Source organism: Nicotiana tabacum, chromosome 24, assembly GCF_000715075.1.
Source record: "Nicotiana tabacum cultivar K326 chromosome 24, ASM71507v2, whole genome shotgun sequence".
NCBI lineage: Eukaryota > Viridiplantae > Streptophyta > Magnoliopsida > Solanales > Solanaceae > Nicotiana > Nicotiana tabacum.
The window spans coordinates 106,370,282-106,376,693 of NC_134103.1; the positions used below are offsets into that span (position 1 = coordinate 106,370,282).

At 33.8% G+C, this 6,412-nt stretch overlaps 1 long non-coding RNA gene across 1 annotated transcript; it reads right to left on the reverse strand.

The window, feature by feature from the left end:
* Nucleotides 1-1,405: 1,405 nt before the first annotated feature.
* Nucleotides 1,406-3,395, reverse strand: LOC107772982 (uncharacterized). Its single transcript, XR_001645201.2, has 2 exons — nucleotides 3,281-3,395; nucleotides 1,406-1,928 (listed from the first exon to the last, which is right to left on the reverse strand). It is a non-coding gene; the product is annotated as an uncharacterized LOC107772982 (long non-coding RNA).
* Between the last annotated feature and the right edge of the window lie 3,017 nt (nucleotides 3,396-6,412).

A 6,412-nucleotide genomic window follows, 5' to 3' on the forward strand; every position in this document is an offset into this window, starting at 1 on the left:
AAAATAATTGCATAATAGCAGTTTATGAATATTCTAAAAGAAATTCTTTTCTTTTTCTTTCTTATAAAAAAAATACTTCACTTTATACTTCGGGAGGTCCAACTATCCTAACCTATTTCTATCTTAATCACCGTGTGACTGGCACGAGTTCGATCCCTACGTGATCGAATAGGCCCAATCCACGAGGTGCCACTCGCTTCATGGTTCTCAGCGCTCATGTATCATACCTTAGCCTGGCTAAGTAAATTCTCAGCAACGAGACCCTCGGCTCGTGTACTCCCTACTTTGGCACAAGTAGTTTCAGGAAGTCAACGCCTTGATCAGGACCCTCGGCCTGGACGATGACCCCTTCTCAGAATAAAGGATACTCCCAAAAATCTTTTCTTTCTAAAACTTCTTCTTGTGACTTTTCAAGTCTAAATCTTTTCTGGAACATCCTATACATACTCATACTGGTATCCTTAAATGTAAAGCATGTCATAAGAATGAAATAAACATTCAAAAGTATTTCTAAAGATTCTTGCTTCTTCATAAATTTTCAACATGAAAATGACATATAAGAATAAAAAAAAAATCTGAAAATTTATGCACATATATCATAATAAATCATCTACACTTTTGCTCGAACAATTCTAAGTTAATAGGTACTCACTCGCTCCAATTAAGTATATATAAACTCTTTTAAGCAATTCATCAAACACTTTGTATGCGTGCTTTTGTGAGTTAGACCACTTTAGTAAAGGACTATATCAACTCACCTCAAAATTTTTCGAGCCAATACGTAGGCCCCAGTCCAATTAACACTAATCAAACATCGATTCTACAACAACCAGTGCATTTTAATCAATTTTAAAGTTTCTCACCTAAACATGAAATTTACTGTTGATACAGAGAAAGAAGGGAATTAACTATTCAATTCTTACCTATTATCACGGTAGGATAATTGACAGTAGAAAATTTTATATACCTGAATTCAAGAATTAATGATTTGTAAAGAACCCTAGAATTCTTTTTTAGTTGCCTGCGTGCCTTGCGTTTGCTGCGTAAACAGAACAGCGTTCTGTTTCTACTTAATCTTTTGCATTCCACAGCACTTTATGGGCTAAGGCACGTGCTTCCTTATTTTTTTTTTTGCTTTCCCTTTTTTTGTTTGGTTTTGACTTAACTTGTATTTAATTATATCTACTTTTGATAATTAATAATATTAAAATTATTAATATTCCCCTAATTATATATCCAATTATTTATAAATAGAAAAGTAACTCAAAAAATCAATAATAGAAGTATAATTTAAGATTAAAAGAAAAAAAATTAAATTCTATATTTAAATTTTTTTATAGATTTGAAGTGTGTTACAGCAACTATGCATATTTTAAAGTTTTCACTAGATAAGAACATCAGACATACTCAAAGATCCATTGCATAGAATGACTATCATGGAGGAAAGTTATTGAAAATAGATTCTTGGAAAGTTAAAACAGCCACGGAAAGAATCAAACAGTTCTAGCTACTACACATCACGGCATTTTCCAGCAATAACTTGCAAGAGAAAGAAAATTACTCAACATGTCATGGTCAAAAGCATCACCAAACAGTTCTAAATATATGCTAATACACACTTAGCACAAGTCCTGAAAACAATACCAAACATTTTTCTTGGAGAAGGACTAAGACAATAGCTATCACAGTATCAAGGTAATCAAAACCATCTCGACAATAAATGAAATGCTCAGCGCAACCTTCTGGCTTCCCTCTCAGACTCCAGCAGTGTGAGAACATCTCCCTCTCTGACTGGTCCCTTGACGTTTCTCATGATAAACCGGTTCTGGTCATCTAAGAACTTGACTCTCACCTGAGTCACCTGCCCTCTTGATCCTGTGCGGCCCATGACTTTCACCACAATAGCGTGCTTGGTTGCAGATTCCATTCTGGAGATACAATATAGATTTGTAAGAACTAATGGAGGGAGGAAATGACAGAAAGATTGAATGAAACAACAGCACAAAACACCCAACAATTAAAGCAAGAGCATAACAAAGCTTTCTTGTTCACTAGATAAAAGTGTCCCAACAACTCTCTCTGTTATAGCATTTGATGCTATTGCAAACAAACCATTTTCCAGTTCAAAGATGCAGACAATATACGTCAAAGAAAACCTGGTCAGAACAAAGTGACATAGCCCATACCTTTAAATGTTCAGCAGAAATTTTTTCCAAATTCCATAACTGTTAAAGTATTTGATGCTATTGCAAGGATATACATTGTCCAGTTTAAAGACGCACACAATATGTGTTAAACAAAACCTAGAGATCAGAACCAAGTGTCGCAGCTTCTGCAACCACATCCTCAATATGCTCTCTCAATCAAAAGCATTCAACAAAACTACGAGATAGGTTTGAGGATTTTTATGAATGTTTAAAAGCTCTTTTAAATTTTTCTCTTTTGTGCTCACAGTTGTGTTTACTTTTTTTTTATTGAAGTTCATAAGCTCTTCTAAATTTTTTACCTTCGTGCTCACCGCTTTTCACTCAGTTGGCATATTATTTTCGGATGCAAATACTGCTTTCAATAAAATTTCTACCTTTTAACTATGCTACATGGATTTCGACAGCATTAAGGTACCTAAGAGGGTATTGGGGATTCAACAAACTAGTTTCTAGGAATGTGACATAAGTGTGGGTATTTAGTGCAGATTCACTAGAATACACTAAAAACGATATAATACATGTTTGTATGGCATAGGTTTTTTTTTGTTATGAGCCATTTAGCCAAGCCAGACATGTCCACTAAAAGGCGACAACGACTTTCTTTTACAACAACAACAACATACCCAGTATTTCTTTTACAACATCAAAATCAACTAAAATTCACTATGCTGTTTCTCCATATCTTAAGAGGCATCACATATAGACACAACTGCACAATAATTCCACTTAAATACAGTATTTCATAATTCTCTTATACACCCAATGCAACAAGACAACATTTAATAATTTTATGCATTTACAATATCGGCAACCCCGGTTACAAATAAAAACTTCTCATGAACATATCTGTATGTAAATACAATGCCCCATCTGAGCAAAACTAGTCCTAGAATTTCAGGAAACGAAAAATTAGCTATCACAACTTAGATCCAATTGAAGCAAACAAAAACCAATACAAATTTTGAGCAAATACAACATTATTGTCCAATTCACTAAAATTCTAGTTTTACAATTAAAAATTTACTGCAAAAGAAATAAGGGCTGCTGTCTAATTAGAGAAAAGACAAACATACTTTTGATTCCGCTGGAGAAATAGAAGCTGAGTTCGCTGCGATAAGAGTTAGCGGCGGAGTGCTTGCAGGGTTTAGAGGGCGCGCAGGTTTGGTTTGGCTTTTAATTTATATATCAGCATTTAGGGATTCAATCACAGAGGTTATATTGTTGTTCGTCTGGCCCGCTAGAATAATTGGGCTTGGGCCAAGACCCACGATTTTTTTCCAAGAATTTAAGCGGGCGGTGTATCTTTTGGCCCTGTTAAACAAGGGATTTTTAGTAAAAATTGTGTGGGGTAGCCACTCGGTATTTACTTTTTATCCAGCATTTTTAATGCTGTGCAAAAGTAGCCACTAGTCTATTAAAATTAATATAAAAAGACGGTGTTACACTTTTTTCTATCTCTTTTCCTTCCCAAATGGAAATGCAATATTTATACCGGCGACTGTGTTTCTTCTCATTCTCAAGTGGATTCAGTTGGAAGTTCTAATGTTAAAATGATTCATGTTCCAGACTAGTCTATACTCAATATGATTCTTTTATCTTTTTCTTGAGCTTGGCACAAATGTTTATTAACAGTCGCTTTCATTTAGGCAAGTACTTCTATAAGATTCATTTTTCAGGATGAGAAAATAAATAAATGAAAGAAATTGTGTCCTTGGTTATCGGAATAGTTAAGGACAAGTAGTCCTTAACTTAGACTTACAAGCTCATAAATTAAGGACAACTAGTCCTGAACTTACAGTAACAAGCTCATAAGTTAAGGACCCTTGGTCCTGAACTTAGAGTTGGAAGTTCAAAAATTAAGGACACTTGGTCCTTAACTTATAGTTACAAGCATAGAAATTAAGGACATGTAGTCCTTAACTTAGAGTTACAAGCACAAAAATTAAGGACATGTAGTCCTGAACTTCGAGTTCCAAGTTCAAAAGTTAAGGACATGTAGTCCTGAACTTAGAGTTACAAGTTCAAAAGTTAAGGATATGTAGTCCTAAACTTAGACTTATAAATTAAGGACAGCTAGTCCTGAACTTATAGTAACAAGCTCATAAATTAAGGACACTTGGCCCTGAACTTAGAGTTGGAAGTTCAAAAATTAAGGAGACTTGGTCCTTAACTTAGAGTTACAAGCACAGAAATTAAGGACAGGTAGTTCTTAACTTAGAGTTACAAGCACAGAAATTAAGGACAGGTAGTCCTGAACTTCGAGTTCCAAGTTCAAAAGTTAAGGACATGTAGTCCTGAACTTAGAGTTACAAGTTCAAAAGTTAAGGACAAGTAGTCCTAAACTTAGACTTACAAGCTCATAAATTAAGGACAACTAGTCCTGAACTTACAGTAACAAGCTCATAAGTTAAGGACACTTGGTCCTGAACTTTATGAGCAGAAGGGTATTTTCGTCCGGACGGGTAAAATTTATTAAAGCAGTGGCTAAAAATTAAAAATATTTTAAACAGTGACTTAAAAGTAAATACATGTCTTATTAGTGGCTAACTGTGCACTTCCTCCTTCAGTTGTGGCCCTAGAGGCCATAGGCCGAAAGCTAGCTTCTCTAGCTACTTAAGTTTTAATTTAATTATATAGGCATATATAATTTACCAATTATATATATTTTAGAAATTTAATAAGAATCAATTAATTCATATAATCTCGCTAACGTACAGAACCCACTCCCCCACGTTTTTCTGTCCATACTCCTACGATTATGTACTCTCTCCCTCCATTAATGCTCTCTTTCATTTTTGTTCAAAAATCTTTTACTCTCTCAATATTTCTGAATTCTCGCTCAAAATCCTACGAAATCAATAACAACTTAAAATTTACCTTCTCTTACAATGAAGAAGAAAGGAGTTCCGAAGAATAGCCCTAAAAACTAATGTTGGTGATATTCCTACTTTTGATTTGGGTGTTTTCTCATAGGATTCACCCAAAAAAGTAGTGAAATCGACACATGTAAAACCAGAGACAAAGTCCAAGCTTCCCCCTCGTGAAATTAAGACAGAAGCTCGGACAAAACTCAAGCATGACAGGGATGTTGGTGAAGCTTCGACATCTGCTAAATCAGTAAAGCGGAAGGGCAAAGAAATTGCTTGTGATGATGATTTCATCGAAGAAAAAATTATCCCGAAACTTGCAAAAAAAATCAAAGTTTCTCCTACTGTCAAACCTTCAAAAAAGAAGGAAGGTTAAAAAAATCCCTAAAAATATACCCCAATAGTTATTGGAGAAGGTAAAATTTTAATAGTTACAATTTTGGTTTTATTGTTACAAAACCTATTCTCATTCTCACGACTATACATATTTTTTGTTTTTTTTTTTTGTATTTGTAGAAATTTTATCTACATTGTGTTTATTTGTTGTTGGTTATCAACTTTTCTACATTTCCCTGAAAATTATAGATTTCTTGTATATTATTCAAAATTATTTTGTTAGGGAATGTACTACATGATTTAGTTGGTTATTATTTGCTCTATTTGTATATGTTAGTTTTATTTTCTGTAAACAAATTATATATATTATGTCAAGTTCTTAGTTTTTAATTTCTTGCTCTAAACATAATTTTATCAGTGTATTTGTAACTTCAATGTAGTCAGTTGTTATATATGTTTACTAATTTTGTAACTTACTTGTATGTAATATATTAATGTCTTTCTAACTGTAGATAAAGCGTAGTAGAATTGTGATTATTTTATTTTTTTGGTCTTTAAATAAGTTTTATTAACTTACTGTTTCTTTTGGTACAGAATCGAATATTTTTTGCACCACATGATGTTGATTATGGCATCACTAGGTTCCAGTCATTATCCGACCTTGTTATTCCTGGCCAAATCAATGTGTTATTGTCTGAAAATGGGTTAAAGTTCTTTAAGAAGATATGCTTTGGGCATTTTCTTTCCCTGCCCAAAATATGTATCCAAAATCAGGCAATTCACCTTCTCATGAAGTATGAATTGAACGCATCCGATTCTCATTTTTTTACAGCAGAGATAAAGGGTGAAAGGCTGAACTTTGGGTTGAGGGAGTTTGCCCTTATCACTGGCCTTAGATATTTTACAGAAGTAACAGACTTTGGATACACACTAAGTATAACAGTAAAACAATGAGGAGCTATTTTCCGAACAAGGAAAAAGTTGAGAAGTCACACTTGAAAC